Raw genomic sequence first — 20,443 nt, 5'->3', positions numbered from 1 at the left:
GAAAACAATATATGGAAAAATATTTTTCTCCTTATTTTTCCGGCCGTCGAAGGACCCCATAAAAGTTACCAGTTTCCTAGAAAATAAAACTGCCAAAATGTCAATAACTACAAGTTATTACCACATGCCTCAGTGAAGTCAAGGCTTTGATATCCTGATTACTTTTAGCAAAATATCGCAGGTTTGCTTCCGTATTGGGTACCATTCGTTCCTTTTTCGTATAATTTTAGTGGATATTTTACTCTAGCACTTTTGCTAAAATATTTGGATTAAATAGCGTTTAGTATCTTTCATTTCAGGAGAACACAACTAATTTCATTAGTTTTGGAATTCTGTTTTGCATTATGATGTGTTTGCATTTGAAGTTTTCAAGCAATGAAGTTAACGACAGAAGGACAGGACCGTATTAACTACGAGTCATCAAATTAATGACACTACTTTGCTTTTTAATTGTGTAGCCTTAAGCTGTTTATCTTATAGTACGCGCCAAGTGAAATTCAACAATGGGGAAGCTATAAGGCACAGTATACAGGAGATAATACTTTTGTTAAGTTTGGAAAAAATTTTGTGACACGTGATAAAATTGAAAAAATATAAAATAAAATAAATAAATAGCTATCGGGTCTGCAAACGCTACTCAAAATTGAAAAGCGTTACCTTTCGAGTATACCGTTGATAATCTATTTGACCTACTTCTTCAACTTGCTTTTATAAACACGACTGAAGAAGACAGGCAGTTTCTGTTACTCCAGAGGGGACTTTTGCTTTTCCTGGGAGGCACTGTCATGAAATTTGTACAGTCAGAGTAACGAACAGAAAAGAGGCGAGCAGATGAGATGAGAAGATGGGAGAAATCAGGAAAAAATGTTGGTGAGTTTGAGTTATTATTCATTTATTCATGTGCTTAGCGATATTTAGGCTTATTGATAACATTAACTAAAATTCATATTTTAGTTTCATATTGTCTCGAATGAAAAACAGTCCACAGGTGCACTAAATTCTGTTTATTTTAAACCTTAACCATGGTTTGTGCTATAATAATAGAATTTACTGCAACTGTGGGCTGTTTTTCATTCGAGACAATTTCGTAATGGTTGCTGCTGTCGCTGCCATGATGAAGATAATGTTATTTTCATACGGTGAAGAAGATGTGCAACTGGAATATACAAGGAATTTGTTTTAACTTGCGACAGCTAAATATCTCGAAAACGACGCAACGTACGAAAAAATTTTCTAGGTGAAAAGTTAATATTCATAAAGGGGACTTCTCTCAGTGCTACAAATGGCCACCTCGTAACCAGCCTAATCACCTCTCCTGCGTGGGCTGGGTCAACTTTGCATTTTGAAATGGAAGCCCCCATTTTATTGCATATTCGGATTCTAAGCGAATAAATACGTACGGTTTATTCAAACCATTGTTTCCCAATCGTGACAGGCATTTAGTTGTCTCAAGTTAAAAAAAATACCCTGATTAGAAAAGTCTAGCGGCACATCAGAACGGGAAGCGCTTATGCAAGTATGTATGGAGGATTACTTTCCGTGTCGAGAGAAAGCGGGACAAAAACAAAGAGGAAGCGGTCCAGTAGTGGTACTGAAGAGATGGTTACTCAAAAGTTGTTTTAATTGTTAGATAGGTGTGACATTTCTCATGGGGAGGCTGTGAAAATAATAGCAGGAAGAGCAGAGGCGTTAGTGCTTGACGAATAGATTGGTTAAGTACAAGAGTAATAGTATTCATCAGACAGGAGTTCCGACAAGTAACTGATCCAATAAAAAATATATTCAGTAATTTCGATTCAGAGGGAGTTGTAACGCACTGTAATGGGAAATTTATTGCCAGTCTATGACGTACTGCTATTGAAAATGTAGAAAGGACAGAATTTGTTTTATTTTTCATAATGGAGAAAAGTTGATTGTTGCTCCTCAGGTTGAAAATAGTTTGAGAATGCTCAGGCAAAAACTGGAACAGTGGGCAACGGGAAAATTCAGGTCATGTGTACCGACGCAATCGTAGCAAATAATAGTCGCCTTAAGCGACTCTAAGCTTTGCTAGAGAAATTATTAAAAAGCGTCCTTCTGTATTTAGCATGTCGCCACCATATTGTAGGAGCTATTATAAAAGCGAATTTTAGTTACAAACCGGGCACGAAAACTTGTCCTCGGCCAAATATTTTATAAAAATTCCAGACTGACTGATTTAAGCACGACAAAACAAAAAATTCTGGCAAGAGGACGAAAGTAATAAACATGATTGTGTTGACAGGTATGTAGAGACAAAATTCAATCTAATACAGTTGTTAATTTGTTGCACCAAATATTGACTTTTTTCTTCTTCAACTCTATTTTAAAGAGGTTTGAAATACACTCCTGGAAATTGAAATATGAACACCGTGAATTCATTGTCCCAGGAAGGGGAAACTTTATTGACACATTCCTGGGGTCAGATACATCACATGATCACACTGACAGAACCACAGGCACATAGACACAGGCAACAGAGCATGCACAATGTCGGCACTAGTACAGTGTATATCCACCTTTCGCAGCAATGCAGGCTGCTATTCTCCCATGGAGACGATCGTAGAGATGCTGGATGTAGTCCTGTGGAACGGCTTGCCATGCCATTTCCACCTGGCGCCTCAGTTGGACCAGCGTTCGTGCTGGACGTGCAGACCGCGTGAGACGACGTTTCATCCAGTCCCAAACATGCTCAATGGGGGACAGATCCGGAGATCTTGCTGGCCAGGGTAGTTGACTTACACCTTCTAGAGCACGTTGGGTGGCACGGGATACATGCGGACGTGCATTGTCCTGTTGGAACAGCAAGTTCCCTTGCCGGTCTAGGAATGGTAGAACGATGGGTTCGATGACGGTTTGGATGTACCGTGCACTATTCAGTGTCCCCTCGACGATCACCAGTGGTGTACGGCCAGTGTAGGAGATCGCTCCCCACACCATGATGCCGGGTGTTGGCCCTGTGTGCCTCGGACATATGCAGTCCTGATTGTGGCGCTCACCTGCACGGCGCCAAACACGCATACGACCATCATTGGCACCAAGGCAGAAGCGACTCTCATCGCTGAAGACGACACGTCTCCATTCGTCCCTCCATTCACCCCTGTCGCGACACCACTGGAGGCGGGCTGCACGATGTTGGGGCGTGAGCGGAAGACGGCCTAACGGTGTGCGGGACCGTAGCCCAGCTTCATGGAGACGGTTGCGAATGGTCCTCGCCGATACCCCAGGAGCAACAGTGTCCCTAATTTGCTGGGAAGTGGCGGTGCGGTCCCCTACGGCACTGCGTAGGATCCTACGGTCTTGGCGTGCATCCGTGCGTCGCTGCGGTCCGGTCCCAGGTCGACAGGCACGTGCACCTTCCGCCGACCACTGGCGACAACATCGATGTACTGTGGAGACCTCACGCCCTACGTGTTGAGCAATTCGGCGGTACGTCCACCCGGCCTCCCGCATGCCCACTATACGCCCTCGCTCAAAGTCCGTCAACTGCACATACGGTTCACGTCCACGCTGTCGTGGCATGCTACCAGTGTTAAAGGCTGCGATGGAGCTCCGTATGCCACGGCAAACTGGCTGACACTGACGGCGGCGGTGCACAAATGCTGCGCAGCTAGCGCCATTCGACGGCCAACACCGCGTTTCCTGGTGTGTCCGCTGTGCCGTGCGTGTGATCATTGCTTGTACAGCCCTCTTGCAGTGTCCGGAGCAAGTATGGTGGGTCTGACACTCCGGTGTCAATGTGTTCTTTTTTCCATTTCCAGGAGTGTAGATATAGAATTTTTTAACAGTGATCTCAATGTCTCACGTGAAAATCAAAATGCACTATCAAACGTATTCGGACACCCCTATGTAATGCGGAATCGATTTCTAAATGTCACGACAGGCGGACTCGCCGGTATAAAAGGAGGCGAGGATTATTGTTTCGCCAGTAGAGAAGCAGCAACAGATGGACTGGTCGGTCAGGCTAAAGTATTGAATTTGATCGTCGTGTAGTCACCGGATGTTTCCAGTGGTGCTGCTGGCCGATGTGGCCGAGCGGTTGTAGGCGCTTCAGTCTGGATCAGCGCGACCGCTACGGTCGCAGGTTCGAATCCTGCCTCGGGTATGGATGTGTGTGCTGTAATTAGGTCAGTTAGGTTTAAGTAGTTCTAAGTCTAGGGGACTGATGACTTCAGATGTTAAGTCCCGTAGTGCTCAGAGCCATTTGAACCATCAGCCAGTGGTGCGACGGCTACGCCTCGCCGACAGCACCTCTCGCCACTCAGTCCAGCCAGTGCACGCCGCGCAACACAGACCGCACGGCGGCTGCCGGACGAACACACGTGAAAGCTACGCGCCTTGCTCAACAGAGGGCGGCAGCCACGTACCGGCCAGCACATCGCGCGCGTGCATCACCTGGAGGCGTGTGCACGACGCATTACTTGCTGTTCTTGAGGATACAACAGCAACCAGTCAGAAATATAGTATCACTGCACTAGTGACTACTTTGGCTCTCGCGGCCACTCTCACCGTTACAGCAAGGGTAGGAGTTCCTTAAATCGCAGTGACTGCATCGCTAGAAGCCACTCTTCTACACTACTGGCCATTAAAATTGCTACACCACTAAGATGACGTGCTACTGACGCGAAATTTATCCAACAGGTAGAAGATGTTGTGATATGCAAATGATTAGCTTTTCAGAGCATTCACACAAGGTTGGCGCCGCTGGCGACACCTACAACGTGCTGACACGAGGAAAGTTTCCAACCAATTTCTCATACTCAAACAGCAGTTGACCGGCGTTGCATGGTGAAACGTTGTTGTGAGCCTCGTGTAAGGAGGAGAAATGCGTACCATCACGTTTCCGACTTTGATAAAGGTCGAATTGTAGCGTACCGCGATTGCGGTTTATCGTATCGCGACTTTGCTACTCGCGTTGGTCGAGGTCGAATGATTGTTAGCAGAAAATGGAATCGGTGGGTTCAGGAGGGTAATACGGAACGCCGTGCTGGATCCCAATGGCCTCGTATCACCAGCAGTTGAGATGACAGGCATCTTGTCCGCATGGCTGTAACGGATCGTGCAGCCACGTCTCGATCCCTGAGTCAACAGATGGGGACGTTTGCAAGACAACAACCATCTGCACGAAAGTTCGAGGACGTTTGCAGCAGCATGGACTATCAGCTCGGAGACCATGGCTGCGGTTACCCTTGGCGCTGCATCAGAGACAGGAGCGCCTGCGATGGTGTACTCAACGACGAACCTGGGTGTACGAGTGGCAAAACGTAATTTTTTCGGATGAATCCAGGTTCTGTTTACGGCATCATGATGGTCGCATCCGTGTTTGGCGACATCGCGGTGAACGCACATAGGAAGCGTGTATTCGTCATCGTCATACTGGCGTATCACCCGGCGTGATGGTACGGGGTGCCATTGGTTACACGTCTCGGTCACCTCTTGTTCGCATTGACGGCACTTTCAACAGTGGATGTTACATTTCAGATGTGTTACGACCCGCGTCTCTACCCTTCATTCGATCCATTCGAAACCCTACATTTCAGCCCGGTAATGCACGACCGCATGTGGCAGTCCTGTACGGGCCCTTCTGGATACAGATAATGTTCGACTGGTGCCCTGGCCAGCACATTCTCCAGATCTCTCACCAATTGAAGACGTCTGGTCAATGGTGGCCGAGCAACTGGCTTGTCACAATACGCCAGTCACTACTCTTGATGAACTGTGGTATCATGTTGAAGCTGCATGGGCAGCTGTACCTGTACACGCCATCCAAGCTGTGTTTGACTCAATGCCCAGGCGTATCAAGGCTGTTATTACGGCAAGAGGTGGTTGTTCTGGGTACTGATTTCTCAGGATCTATGCACCCAAATTGCGTGAAAATGTAATGACATGTCAGTTCTAGTATAATATATTTGTCCAATGAATACCCGTCTATGATCTGCATTTCTTCTTGGTGCAGCAATTTTATTGGCCAGTAGTGTAGATTAGAAATCTGTTAGTCAGCCACACCACAAGCTGTGACGCATACACCGATATCATCAAGTAAACATTTCCTACCCCCAGACATCCCACAACCACCCTTCCACACCCCGTCTAAAACTATCACTAGAACTAACAAATGGCCGAGTACCATTTATCGTCAGGGTGAAACTAAAGGGATCCAGTTCACTCTCCCAGACGTTGACGACATGCATGCTGAGACAATCCCAGAACAGCAACACTTAGTACATTTCTTTTCCATTTTACTCAGCAGACGTGTTACCAAATTTCACACTCCAAAGACTTTCGTAACTCAGATTAAGTGCCACATACCAGCAATGCAAAACCAGCAACGTATCCCTAGGACAGGTTCCATCATCATTAAAACTAAAGATTCTCATTCCCTTTCATCACTTCTCCGAATTATTCCCTCTTTTGAAGGAAATGCTACCATCATGACCCTTCCAGACTATCTACCTAAACAACCCCAATCTCCACGCCGGCCCTCCACATTCACAGCAGTGGCCAAAAAAGATCAACGTAGAGTACACCGACGAACAGATCGAAAGTGAACCCAGTTCGCGACTGGAAAGCAGTGTTCATAAGGTATTCCTCATACAAAGTGATAATGGACCTCGCTTCTTAGTACGAGTGTTCTCAGAATCACCCAAAATCATTGACACTCATCGAACAGTGGACCTTGATGCACCGCAGGAAGAATCCAGTAGAAGTATCACACTCCACTACACAGGCATATAGATGTCAGCGATACCTCCAACAAATTGACCATCTAATAGAACATTGCAGGAACCCTCCCACCTGTCCTCATTGCAAGCAAAACCATAATCACAAACAATACTCGAACCTAGACTCCCCACCTAGCTGCAACACCCATGCCCAATCTCACCTCATCTACTCCCACAAATGCAAATCCAAATTCTTTTCCCAAAAGCCTGAGCTCACCATCCCTATACACACAGTTGATTAACCGCTCCATACAAACAACTCCCTCCATTCTCCTCCCACGACTGAAGATATAATCCATTTCATAACATTAATCCAGCAATATATACATCGTTTTCAAAGACCCCACACCCTGCAACAAAAAACCCCCTCTGCCCACACCACCTTCCATCTCAGTACCTACGTCATACATTCCCAAATTCAAGCCCATTTCATTTTAGCTCATCTCGAAACACAAGTTTAACTTACCCTCAAACTCCTCCTCGTTTTACTGAAAATGGCGCAGCCGACATACAACATCCTCTACCAAAATATTCAATCCCACTGCTCTAATAAGCACTTCTGATCCATATCGTCCAACAACACAAAATCCATGCCCTTTCCTCAACGAAACCTCTCTCCACCTCCACTATTCCATACGTATGTCTCCTTGCATTCTACACCACACTGATAATCCCCAGCCTTTTGCCCATGGCAAAGCAGCCATCAGTCATCGCCGAAATATCCTCTCTATCTGCTCAACTGCTCCTAAATGATTCAGCTGAGTGCCTCATACTCACCACCTTTCTCCCAAAGCTCACATTAAGTCTTGTCACTTCTAGTCATCCATTCCCACATATCCAGGATTATTCTCGTGCAGACTGGAATGCACACCGTTCCCAATTTCATACCATAATCGAAAACCATGATTCCAACCTTCAAAATTCAGCTGACATCTAAAGTAATGTTGACTTTCTACAAGACACCGTCTTGTATGCCATTCCCCACCATATCCTTCAAACTCTCTACTATGACTGTACCACTCTTCTTCCATGTGCTCTTGGCATGCTTCAAGAATTCCGTCGTTCATACAAAGAATTCATTCGCACTCGTGACCAGGACACACTCATACGCCACCGATAGCTCCAGCAGCATGCTCGTAGTTACATACAAGCCAAACGATGTTGGGATTGGGACAATACATGCACTAAACTAAAGTAAACACCTATAATATCCGCAAAGTATTCGAATGCATTCCAAAGACTCCCCAGAATCAACGTCACTCCCACCTCTCCCATCCTCCATAACAATAGACCACTTCCAGACAACCTCACAAAAGTCCCAGCACCCAATTTCTCATCCGCTAATCACCAATCTAAGTAATCTTCGTGGTCACTACACCAATATTCCACCTTATATGCGCCTCCATGACTTATCCATCTTATCCCGCCGGAATCATAATCAAACATCCCTCCTCAACGATGAAATGCGTCCCTAGATATACCCCTCTTTCCATCCCTAGTCACCATGCTCCACCTAATACCATCATCCAATTTTCTCCCCCCCCCCCCCCCTCCGGCTCCTTTATCCACCTTGCTGACTTCTAGTCACTACATGCAGTTCTATAGCGCCCCATAGTCATACTCATCATCGCACTTTCGTCATGACAATTTTTTCATGTGTCGTCTAGCATCACCTTACACAAAGCCATCATTCACCTTCATCAGTGTCTATACTTTAACTGTAATATAAAATCGTCAACGAGTTTCAAAAAACATCAGTATTTTCCACCTATGTGTATCTTACAAACCCTCGTTTATTATCACCTGTTTTTATGTAAAAATCGAAAATATCGCGCACCTGTGTATTTTTTACAAAATCGTTTGTTACTTTCATCTTTTATGTATTTTAACCACATTCAAATACAGCTTTGTAACCTTTGACTGAACAGCGGTTTTATCCGCTGCCAGACTGCTCCCGTTGTGGGGATACAAATAACAATAAAGAAAGAAAAACTCTTACCGGCCTCAGTCAGATTTGAGCCCTGACAGTGTTTATTGCCGAGTAAGTGCACGTCGTTCGTAACGGTCACGAGTTCTGCTCAGCGGTGCTAGTCGTAGTGTCTGAGTAGACGTTGATTCGCCGTTTCCTTCTAGATTGCTGTTGTTTTTCGCAAGTGCCCCGGACTAACTGGGATTTATGGACGATAAGAGTTAGGGTCATTGTTGGCTGGGGCCGTGGTTGCGTCAATCAGGCCTGGATTAATCATGTGTAGGGCCAAGGACAGGAATCTGTGGCTAGGCGAATCTCCCGCAGCCCCTCCACGTGGCGGTGTGACACCTGAAGATGTACGGCCAACCTGGCATGCTGCTGGAGGCGCCGATACTGACGCCACTCAATGGTCTAAGGACCAAATGCACCCTGCCTCCTGCCACGAATCACCAGTAGCCTCTGCCAATGATAACGATTCACGAGAGCCTAGTCCACAGCCTCGAGTGTGGGACCAATCTTCCACTTCCACCTCATCGTCCAACGACTCCCATGGCCGCCTGGTGATGGGCCACTCACCCACTACTATGTTATGTCACAAGCAAAGACTGGTGCAACCAACCACTATTTGGACGCACCACCGAGTGCTGCTTCGTCTACACCATCTCACTGGCTCAGTGGGCCGACTGGGGACTCTGCCCTTGTCGGTTTCCCCATGGCTAAAACATTCAAACGGTCTTCCACTTGTGTCTATTGCAATGGCAGAGGCACAGATTCGGATGCATCTTTACCAGGGGAAGCCGCACCTACTGGTGCCATGGACCAGGAAATGAGTGTCCCTCCCAATCCCACGTCTCAGAATACAGTGTCAGTCATACGAAAGAAGGAGAAGATACCTTCTATTGTGGTGTACAATCCCATGAATTACATTAAACCGCATACTGGAATGCGACGCCTCATTAAAGGCCAGTTATAGGCAGTTTACCAGAAGTAACATGCCAGATACATGCTTGACATGAAAGAAAACAACCTCACAGTCCCTCACTTTCTGTCAAGTCAAGTGTAATGAATTACTACACTCGTCAGGCTTCTGGAGACAGAAAAACAAAAACTGTAATGCAACATCTCCCACCACAAGTTACAGTTTAGGACATCAGGGTAGAACTGCTCTGTCTCAACTTCATGGATTCTTTGGTCCACCAGTACAACAAGGGAGACCCTGAGACATGGAAGTATCTCCATTTACCAATCCATATAGTCTCTCTTAATAGGGGAGAAAATGTTGAGCATGTCTACCAAATCAGGTATCTCCTGTGCACCAAGATGTGTGCTGAATCTTACAAATGCTGGGATGGACCATCCATGTGCTGTAGGTGTAAATGTCTGTTAGTACAGGTAACTACTGATCACTGCCATTGTGGTAAGTCAAGTGTGCCAGTCCGCATGTATCAGAGGACTGCCAACTCCCAGCATCAGGAAAACTCACTTGCACCAGATGCTTGGACACTTCTCGCGACCCCTACCACCAGGCCTCCTGGAGGAGTCTTCCTCTATACAAGAAGGTGAAGAAGTCTGCCTGCACTCCGAAAGAAACCAAGGACGAATTGTCGGCCCCCACCACCATGGAACTGCACCTATTCAACCATCTTACAGGTCCAACCTGACGAGCATCCAACTGCAGATGCTCAGACACATAACACATCTGTGGCACAGGACCCCTCCAGCTCAGTCCCCTCCGACCATCTTTGCTGCTGTAGCTTGGTCTCCTCCTGCTCATACATCTCTTGTGATGAATGCCAATGCTCACCAAACAGAAAGGCCATTTGCAGCCTCCTCACAGCCACCTGTTGAAGAGTCATAACCCTCCACAGCAACACCTTCTCCTCCTTTCACAACACCTACTCCTTTACTCCTAATAGCTGAATGGTCAAGCAGCCCACCCAGGATATCCCTCCAATGATGGAGACAGATGCTCCGTTTTGGGATGACATGCAAGAAAACTTCCACTTCATCTCTCTATTCATGCAGTTCAACATCAAGGCAGTCATTCATGAAAGAGCTCAGCAGACCCATCGATTGGAGGACAGGCTCACAAAGGATGAAGGGCTGAGCCACATTTTGTTCTATTGGCAAGTCGCTCACCACACAGCCACCAGTTCGCTAGGAATCTAGTCATCTGTATTTTTCATTCCAATGGCATTAAACAGATGAATATTGGATTGAGCACCTTCAGCTATGACTACCATGTGATTATTTTACTTGTTACAGAAACACACCTCAAACTGGAGGACGATTTTTGTCTATACAATATGGACTGCTATTGCACTAACCTCTTCCCTCGCCGACATGGGGGCACAGAGGACAATGTTCCTTTTTAACATTTGTGTTAATGATACGCCAGTTATAAAACACTGACACTTGGAGCAATACGCCGACTCTGCAGCGCTCTATACGACCAGCCACAACACTGGCTAAATCATTACGCAGGTGGGTGCAACACTACTGGCGTCCCGCAAACAAGATTGCCCTCAGTGCACCCCTCCACAATTAAAATGGATTCCAACCACTGGAAGAGATAGAGGACACAACAGTCACTTTGTCTACCTGTCCTGGAGCCATCACTTTTGCTGCGGTGTATTTGAGGTCTAACAGTCACTTCTTGAAGCAGGCCCCCGCTGATTGACATCGTTTCACACTCATCATTTGGGCAGATCTCAATGTCAAGCATCCAGCTTGCATTCTTGCATCGCCAATCCCAAAGGCAGACTCCTCCTCAGATGGAGGGGGGAGGGGTACTCTGGCAGTGACCGTCTATGGCCCCCAAACTCCAACAATTATACCAGTCCACTTCAACTGCCAGCCAGACATTCTCGATGTCGCCATCGCCAAGAACAGAAAGACGTCCACCTTTCTCTTCCACAGTTAGTTGGAACCGACTGTTGTCTGAGCCATGAGGCACTCCACATTGAGGATGAGCCATCCCATCTGCACATTGTATGGCTTAACTTATGATGTGCTACATGTAGTGGAAGAAATGGCTCTGAGCACTATGCGGCTTAACTTCTGAGGTCATCAGTCGCCTAGAACTTAGAACTAATTAAACCTAACTAACTTAAGGACATCACACATATCCATGCCCGAGGCAGGATTCGAACCTGCGACCGTAGCGGTCGCTTGGTTACAGACTGTAGCGCCTAGAACCGCACGGCCACTCCGGCCGGCCTGTAGTGGAAACTCTGGCCGATATATTTGAAGCCCAGAATCAACTTCTCGTCCAGCGTCTCATGTCTGACGAACTCTAAGATTAACATGATATTCTGATAGAAGTTGCCACTCTCAGAAACAGACCACCTCTTGCTGCCCCTCACCTTCTACCCTCAACTGGTGTGCAATGGATCCACTAGTGGAAGCATGTGCAGTCGGCTCCTGGATTCGACGGCATCTTAATCGAACACCTTCGTCACTCCTGTGCAAGCCTCTGGTCTTATTCACCAGAATTCTGAACTGCTGTCTCACGATTGGCCTTTTTCCTGGAAAATGGAAGGAAGCAAAACTCATAGCAATCCCCAAACCATCGAAGGAGTACACGTTCTCAGAGTCACGGCTTTAACATCACCTTGTTGACAGCAGCAGTTTTCCAGCACCTGTAAAATGCCTACGACAAGATTTGGCAAGACAATCTCGTATATAAAATTCTAACGCAGATTACCATCCCAGACATCTATGATAAGATTGTGAATCGTTTTTCTCTGCGATAGGACCCTCCTGGTTACCCAGCGAGGAAAACGCCCCAGCATACGACACATGAGCCCTCAGGGCTCTGTGTTTTCTCCCATCCTTTTTAACATTCATGTTAATGAAATGTCAATCATACCAACTGCCACGTGGTGCAGTCCGCCGACGATACGGCGCCCTATATGACCAGCCGCAACACTGGCCAGCTCATGAGGTGGGTGGACGTAACGTTCACCTGGTGTCTCTCAAACAACTTTACCCTCAATGCCGCCAAAGCTAAGACGGTGTACTTCACCAAACGGCGCGCTATCCTCCACCCCAGCATCACTATTGGAGGCGCCTGGGCCCCAAATACCAAATATCTAGGAGTCTGGATGGCTAACAAACCATACCACACAGAATACGTCTCCCAAAATGGACTGAAGCTGACAAAAGCATTTTACCTGCTCTTTGTCAGCAGGGATATGAACTTAGATACCAAGCTCCGACTGTATTGTACTTTTATCCACCCCTGTCTCATATATGCCTCCAATGTGTGGGCCACTATTACTGCCTCTAGGATACAGACCTTCCAATGTCTGAAGAATAAAGCACTTTGATGAAGCCTGCATGACCCTGCACAACGAGAGAAACACTGTCGCTCTAAAGACGACCATTCGAGATTAGGCGAGGCGCCTATATGACAAAGTGAACGCCCTCCGCTCACATGGTCATGGCTTGCAACAAATTGATACCATGACTCTCGGCACTGGCACCGTCTCCCTGTTCGTCTTACCATCCTCTAGACTTGGATTCGGACCATGCCTAACGATGGCTCTGTTGCGGCCACTCATAATGTGACAGGTTTGGTATGGATACTCATAAAATTAAATCCTTGGTACGGCCACCGCTGTAACTACCAATGTAGTTGCGTAACTCCTTACTAACAAAACTGAGCTCCCATCATCGGAAGGTGGTACGGGACTTAAAGTCTCTCCTCTACACCTTCAACGTACAATACAATGATGTCATTGTAATATAGGAAAGCTTCATTGCTACACTGGCGACGCTGTACCGCACCCTCCTCCCCCTCCCCACCCAACAGAAATCTCACTGGCCGTTACATTGCAGCATAAAACTTTAGAATCACCAAGATCATCATCGTAGTAGGACTTAGTAGCTTCGGCCTGCTGCCTGTCAGAACACTGGTCGATTTCCAGGCTGTTGGTATATTTTGTTCATGTGCCAGTTTCCGTCAAGTCTGTGTCTAACTTAGCTTGGTGGACTTTAACTTTTTCTGACTATTTTCAGATTGGCGGACTTTAACTTTTATGATTGTTTACCGATTTTGACAAACTTTCAGCTTGCGACTTACGACATTTTCTTAATGTGACTCTTTTGATTCCGTTTAGTCGAGAGTTATTGTGGAACAGAACTTTGTTTGATGTGCTCAGGATATTAATTCATTTTCAGAATGAGAATTTCACTCTGCAGCGGAATGTACGCTGATATGAAACTTCCTGGCAGATTAAAACCGTGTGCCGGAGCGAGATTCGAACTCGGGACCTTTGCCTTTCGTGAGCAAGTGCTCTACCATATGGGCTACCCAAGCACGACTCACGCCCCGTCCTCACAGCTTAGCTTCTGCCAATCCTCGTCTCCTACCTCCCAAACTTTACAGAAGCTCTCCTGCGAACCTTGCAGAACTAGCACTCCTGAAAGAAAGGATATTGCGGAGACATGGCTTAGCCACAGCCTGGGGGATGTTTCCAGAATGAGAAATCTAAGGTCCCGTGTTCGAGTCTCGGTCGAGCACACAGTTTTAATCTGCCAGGAAGTTTCATTAATTCATTTTACTCGATCAAGAAATGACTGTTCATTTTGTCTTATCATCACCAAGAACTTCTGTTTCTTTGATTAACTACGAAGTCTGAACTGTTCACTACGATATCATTTCAACTATTCTGTGTATACTGGCCCATGAACCTTGTTCAGTTATAAGTGCTTTATTAATAAATGTAGTGAAGTGCTGCCTGTCTTTAACTCTTGTTATACCTGGGTGCAAATATAAAAGATGTCACATGAGTAACAAATCGACGAGGATCATTTCAGCCCTTCTAAAGCTGCCCAAATCGACTGCTGGTGGTGTGACTAAAGTGGAAACACGGAGGAACAACCACAGCTAAACTAAGACCAGGCAGACTTCATGTACTGACGGAGAAGGACCATAGAGCGTTGCAGAGGTTAGTTGTAAAAACCACATTAAATCAACGGGAAGAATCACTCGTGCGTTCCGAAGTGCTAACAATAGTCCACTTAGTACGATGACTCTGCATACGATGTTAAAATGTCCTCCACCGTATCTGAGTGGACAACTTAAATGGCTGCCATGAGGGGGACCAGGGTTCGATACCCAATAGTGCCATGGATGTTTCCTTGGTGACAAGGAATGGCACGGGAGCACTTAGCCTGGTAATGTCAACTGAGGAAATACTTCAGTGAGGAGTATCGGCTCCAAGGTCTGGAAAGTCGACAAACCGGCCGGGAGAGCGGTGTTCTGACACCACATGCCCCTCCGCAACATATCCGCATCAGCTGAATGGCAGAGGATGACACGACAGGCGGTCGACGTCGCTCGTGGCCTCATAACCTGGACGAGGAGCTCATAGGGAGTTAAAAAGAAAGGGATATAACGATGGAGCAGCTCTCCATATTCGACAGATTTCTGTAGTCAGTACTAAGCGACGCTTGAGATGGAGTAAAGAGCAACAGCAGTAGGCAGTGAGTGACTAAAAACGAGTGATTTGGAGTGACGAATCACGCTGTAGCCTGTGACAAAACTAATGGAAAAGTTTGGGCCGGCAAATGCCTGGAGAACGTTACCTGCCATCATGTGATGTTAATAGTGAAGTACAGAGGAGGTGATATTACGGTTTGCGAATGGTTTCCGTCGTTAACGTGTGATCCCCTTATTGCGCTTAAAAATGGTAAATATGGAAGGATGTGAATATGTTTACGGTATTGTGAACTACTTGCAGTAAAGGAACGGTTCGGGGACGATGATTGTGTGTATCAGACACTGTGTCATAAAGCAGCATGTGTGAGGAAATGATTTGTGGACAGTGACATTCCATAAATGGGCTAGTCAGCCCAGACTTCCGACATTTGGTATGTGTCAGAACATCGACCTCTCTCGAGGCACCAGCGTCCAACATCACTACCTCCTCTGGTTTCGGCTCTTGAGGAAGAATGGGCTGCCACTCCTGCACAGACATTTAGGCACCCCACTGCAAGTGTTCCCCGGGAGAGTTCAAGCCATCATACAGGCGAAGGGTGGACAGACCGCGTATTTATACCCACTAACAGGTGTCTGAATGCTTTTGACCAGACAGTATAATTTAAAAGTTAAGAATATAGCGAAGAGGCCAAACAGGGGTAAATTTAATTTAAAACTTCGATTCTCATAAGATGCAAGACGAAGGAGGGGGGCAGTTAATTCTACAAGTACTATCTGAATATACAAATTTTTTCATGAATCTTCATAAGTCATTTTATCAAAACCGGTAGCAAGTTAATCGGAAAACTGTATATGAAATTACTTTAATATAGGTATACAGTATAATCTGATATTATTAATAATGAAATGTTTTGGAACACTACTTGTCGTCATTGTTATACCGTTCTTATTCCTTTGTCTGAATTAGTTCAATTTGAATTACGTTTGACTTACTTTTCAGGAGACATATTACTGAACCCATTTTAATGTAAAAATTGAAGAGTGCAAATAATATGTGGAGAATGTACGTGATTTTAGCCTTAATATGGTTAGTTTCTTTTGAGAATACGCATCACGGTATCACCTGAAAATTCCAAGAATCACAAAATCTATAAGTTTCATGAGAGTAAATCTTCAAGGGAACCAAATTTTCTGTGAAATTAGACTAGAATCAGTTTTTACGATGAATGGTTTCCGCTTAGTGTAGGGAGACAGCGATTTTTATTTGCTAAAAGCAAAGGTTTTTCTAAACTATAAACTTACTGAAACATGAATGAACATTATCAACGTGAAATGATTCTTTTGTCTGGAATTGGTAATATGTGGTGTCTTTGTCAAAAATTTCTTGTGGCCACCCTAATGACACAAATGAATTGTAGGCAACATTTCAGTAAATTTCTTGTATGTAATACTGCACTGCTTTCCCATGAAATTTTGAAAGAACCAAAGATTCTATCCTGTTAATTATGTAACAGGAAAATAAACGACTTTAACAATACAGAATCTTTGATCCTTACAAAATGTCATTCTTCAACTAAATTTCAGCGTATTCTCCAGAAATATATCTCAGATGATCTTCGTCCTCTGATTTTGATCATATAAAGGTGAAGTAACATACTCAAAAGCATTCGTTTCCGGCTGCTTCATTTCCGTTTTCACTTTCTCTCTTTGTAGTTCCCTACTTGCTTTGTTAAGCGGTTTTGCTTGTCACAAACGGTTCTGATATACCATACCATATTTATAAACTTCTTTCTTTGTGCTATGTCGCTTAAAAATTAAAAAATGCATTTTAGCTGAGTGGAAAGGACGTGTCTTGTTCTGTACGTATGGTCAGCGGATCATCAGTAACATGACGCAAGTACTGAGGTGACCATAATTCTGCTTCCTAAGACACATATTTATACAATGACACGCAAATACTCAACTTCAAGACATCGTTGTACACTATTCCTAGCCTATGACAGTCCTGTTCTGAGGCTAAGTCTGATCGCTGCATAGTGCACTGTCGAACAGCGGCTGATCCTCTTCGGACAGGTGAGCTGTGATGAGTGGAGCTTTAGCGGTGATTGCGACTGGAACTGGCTGTCGTCAAAAACCTCGCTGCTGCACTGGAGGACACTTTCAAGAAGACTCTCGGAGACTCTGCCGGTTAAGCCGCGTAGCGCGACTTATATTCTAGTGGAAGTGATATATAATACTAAGCTCCTCACTAGTTCTTCCTCAGTTCCGCTCTATTAGCGACCTCCGCAGCAGGCTGCTAGAATTTTGGAGGACTCGCTCCACTAGGGTGTGTAAGCTACTCCGTTTACCCTTCGTGCTGGAGGGAAGTCTGATGGTGTCGTATCATGTATTTTCCGACCATGGGCTTTCCGACCCGTGACGTCAACGTGATTTAGCAAACCACAGACATTTTAACTATGGAGTTCCCTACCCTCAGAGCAAGACTCAACAGTGGGGGAGGCTCTGCCGTTTTGTAAGAACAACATCCCTTCACATTTTATCCAGGCTTAGGACTGGCTATGCACATAGTACATAGGCATGTTTAAATGTTTTTAATTTTTACCTTTATATTCTTTATTTTCACTTTTTTCTGCAGCATTACTACAGCAAATGATTGAACTTCTTTCTTTGTTGTAATTTAATTTCTCACTCAGTTCTTTATTAAGAAAGCCAGAGATCTTAAACAACTTAAACAGCTGGAGATCTTAAGGAACTTAAAGAGCTAGAGTCGTTATATATTCTTGTCATGTCTTTTAACCTTTAGTCAAATCTATGAAACTTTTTTAAGCAGGCAGACCAATGGAATAATTTTTAATTTCAAATATAGCTTCCTCCATGCGCTTATTTATCAGAAAGTATAGGTTCTGATGTTTTTGATTTATTGAAGAATTTAGTTTCCTATGCCCTGCAGCCGACACTACATCCGAGGGAAGCGATCACATAACTCGCAGGGGACAACCTTCCCGAAGACAGATGAAACTCGGCCACGATCTGTGTGGCCCCAAACACCATCCCAGGCGCCACTAGAGGTCGTTAGGCTCACGGACATATTCTTCTCCGCAGACCATGTGACTGAAAGTAGTGCCTATATTCTCCTGGCACCCGGACTGTATTTAGGCCGGCGCTCGAGCCACAATGAACAGTTCACTCCGAGTGGGCTTCCTGGGTCAGGTGCCGAATGCAGTCACGTTCTACCAATCAGGAATTCACTTTCGAGCTGCCGCAATGACGAAGACGTGCTTTATATCACCCCTGATCAGCTAGTGGACTTTTAAGATTTATTGTCTTTATTTCTGCCATCACAGTGGAACTTTGAAACAGAACTGTCTCTCTGAAACTTTAACTCGTACTGTGTCTCAGTGTAAAAAAACATTAACTTTGGACTGTCGCGTCAGGTTCTGAACTTTGGTTAGAGTGGTGCATTGTGTACTTACTAGTTAGTGATAATTTCTAGCGGTGTTTACTTTCTTCCTAAAGGTCTTCAGCCTTTAGACAACACTGACGTTTATTCGCCCTTCGAAGAAGTGACTGTTTTCGTTTAGACATCTGGCGTTCCTAATAATACTGTTATTTCATTACATGAGAAGAAACTTTCTTTTCAACACTCCTTTCTCAAGAAATAATTGTCTTGTCAAGCAATTAATTCTTAATTTGTTGTAAAACAAACATCGGAAAAGATGCATTCTCTCATTTTAAATAAGCTTTGTACTACCAAATCTACATGAACATTTCTTATCCGTGAAACCAGGCGGACAGAATACCACTCTACGACAGCATAGTTACCTGAATTGTTTCGAATACTGTCAAATGTGGCATCCGTAAGAACAGCTCCATTTTCACACAAGATTTTCTACGCTTCTTCACAACCTAGCGCCAGGATCCTTTTGGCAGGAACAGATCCATCGTTAATATAAAAAAAAACTATTACCTTCAGTTAATTTCAAAATGGGCAACGGCCTTGCCGAAGTGGATACACCGGTTCCCGTGAGACCACCGAAGTTAAGCGCTGTCGGACGTGGTCGGCACTTGGATGGGTGACCATCCAGACTGCCATGCGCTGTTGCCATTTTTCGGGGTGCACTCAGCCTCGTGATGCCAATTGAGGAGTTACTCGACCGAATAGTAGCGGCTTCGGTCAAGAATACCATCATAACGACCGGGAGAGCGGTGTGCTGACCCCACGCCCCTCCTATCCGCAGCCTCCACTGAGGATGACACGGCGGTTGGATGGTCCCGGTAGGCCACTCATGGCCTGGAGACGGAGTGCTTTTTTTAAATTTCAAAATGACTTCGCTCTGATGAATCTCCAGGTTAGTGCCAGGTTTTTGGGTCGCCCCAATAGCTTCCCTTCTGGCTTTACAAAATGCGGGCTTGGAGTTCTCATAATATGGCATAATTGCGACGAAATATAAATCTCTAGCTCTCAAATTTCGAAATTTCTCTTTAAAAATTTGGAAAACAGGCACTGTGTTTTCTAAGTGGATCCTCTTTCTGCAGTTACGCATCCGTTTCTTAATCTGCACATCTGATTCTTCATTGGGAAGAATGTTATTATTCAGCCATGATTCTACCATTTAAAATTTTTAAACGGCATTGGCATTTATTCCGTTCGTAACTCACGCATAACCAGTTCGAATACTCATCACATTTTCTTGGCTCTTGGTAACGATGGCCATCGTTGGGAGGACACAGCTTCCCCTTCGCTGTTGTAATTATTTCCATTACTCACAGTGTATAGAACACAAATAGCTTAGCCCAACGAATCAATACAGGAACAAAGGCTGTCGGCGAGGGCAGTGACTGACTGATAGCGACAACACTCCCGCTGTTGGTGAACGAGTGGCTTAAGTTAGCAGTAGGGACGGCTCTGGTAGGAAAACGCACGGTGCAAAACTGGTTGGCCGGAAGACCCATGGTACATGCGGCACCTACAAAAGGGTCAGGAACATCACTGTCGGAAAGCCCACGTCACCAGTCTGGCTACCACGAGTTGCGATTCGCGGTCACAGGACTAATCCGACGGGCAACTTCCACATCTATAGCTCCCGTAAATGATATTACTGATCTTAGATATTTCATCTTGCTAACCATTGGCTACCTGATTCCGTCGAGTTTTTCACTGTCATTGGTAGGCTGGGTCTCATACTGTCGAAGTTGTACAGCATGAATTCTGCTTTAGTTGCACTGGTATCTAATAACTCTTTCCACTGTTGCAGCAAATTTTGTACTGTGGGCATCCACAGCTTT

The 20,443-nt window shown here is 45.2% G+C and overlaps 1 protein-coding gene and 1 pseudogene across 1 annotated transcript in view; one reads left to right on the top strand and one right to left on the bottom strand.

Annotated features, from left to right (window-relative positions):
• The window catches only part of LOC124555986 (rho GTPase-activating protein 45-like), a 672,894-nt gene that overhangs the window by 67,082 nt on the left and 585,369 nt on the right, over positions 1–20,443 (bottom strand). The window lies entirely within an intron of this gene.
• Positions 19,145–19,262, top strand: LOC124557536 (annotated as a pseudogene).

Source organism: Schistocerca americana, chromosome X (genome assembly GCF_021461395.2).
Source record: "Schistocerca americana isolate TAMUIC-IGC-003095 chromosome X, iqSchAmer2.1, whole genome shotgun sequence".
In the NCBI taxonomy this organism is placed as follows: domain Eukaryota; kingdom Metazoa; phylum Arthropoda; class Insecta; order Orthoptera; family Acrididae; genus Schistocerca; species Schistocerca americana.
The sequence above is the reverse complement of the archived record's forward strand: the minus strand, read 5'-3'. Positions and strand labels throughout refer to the sequence as shown.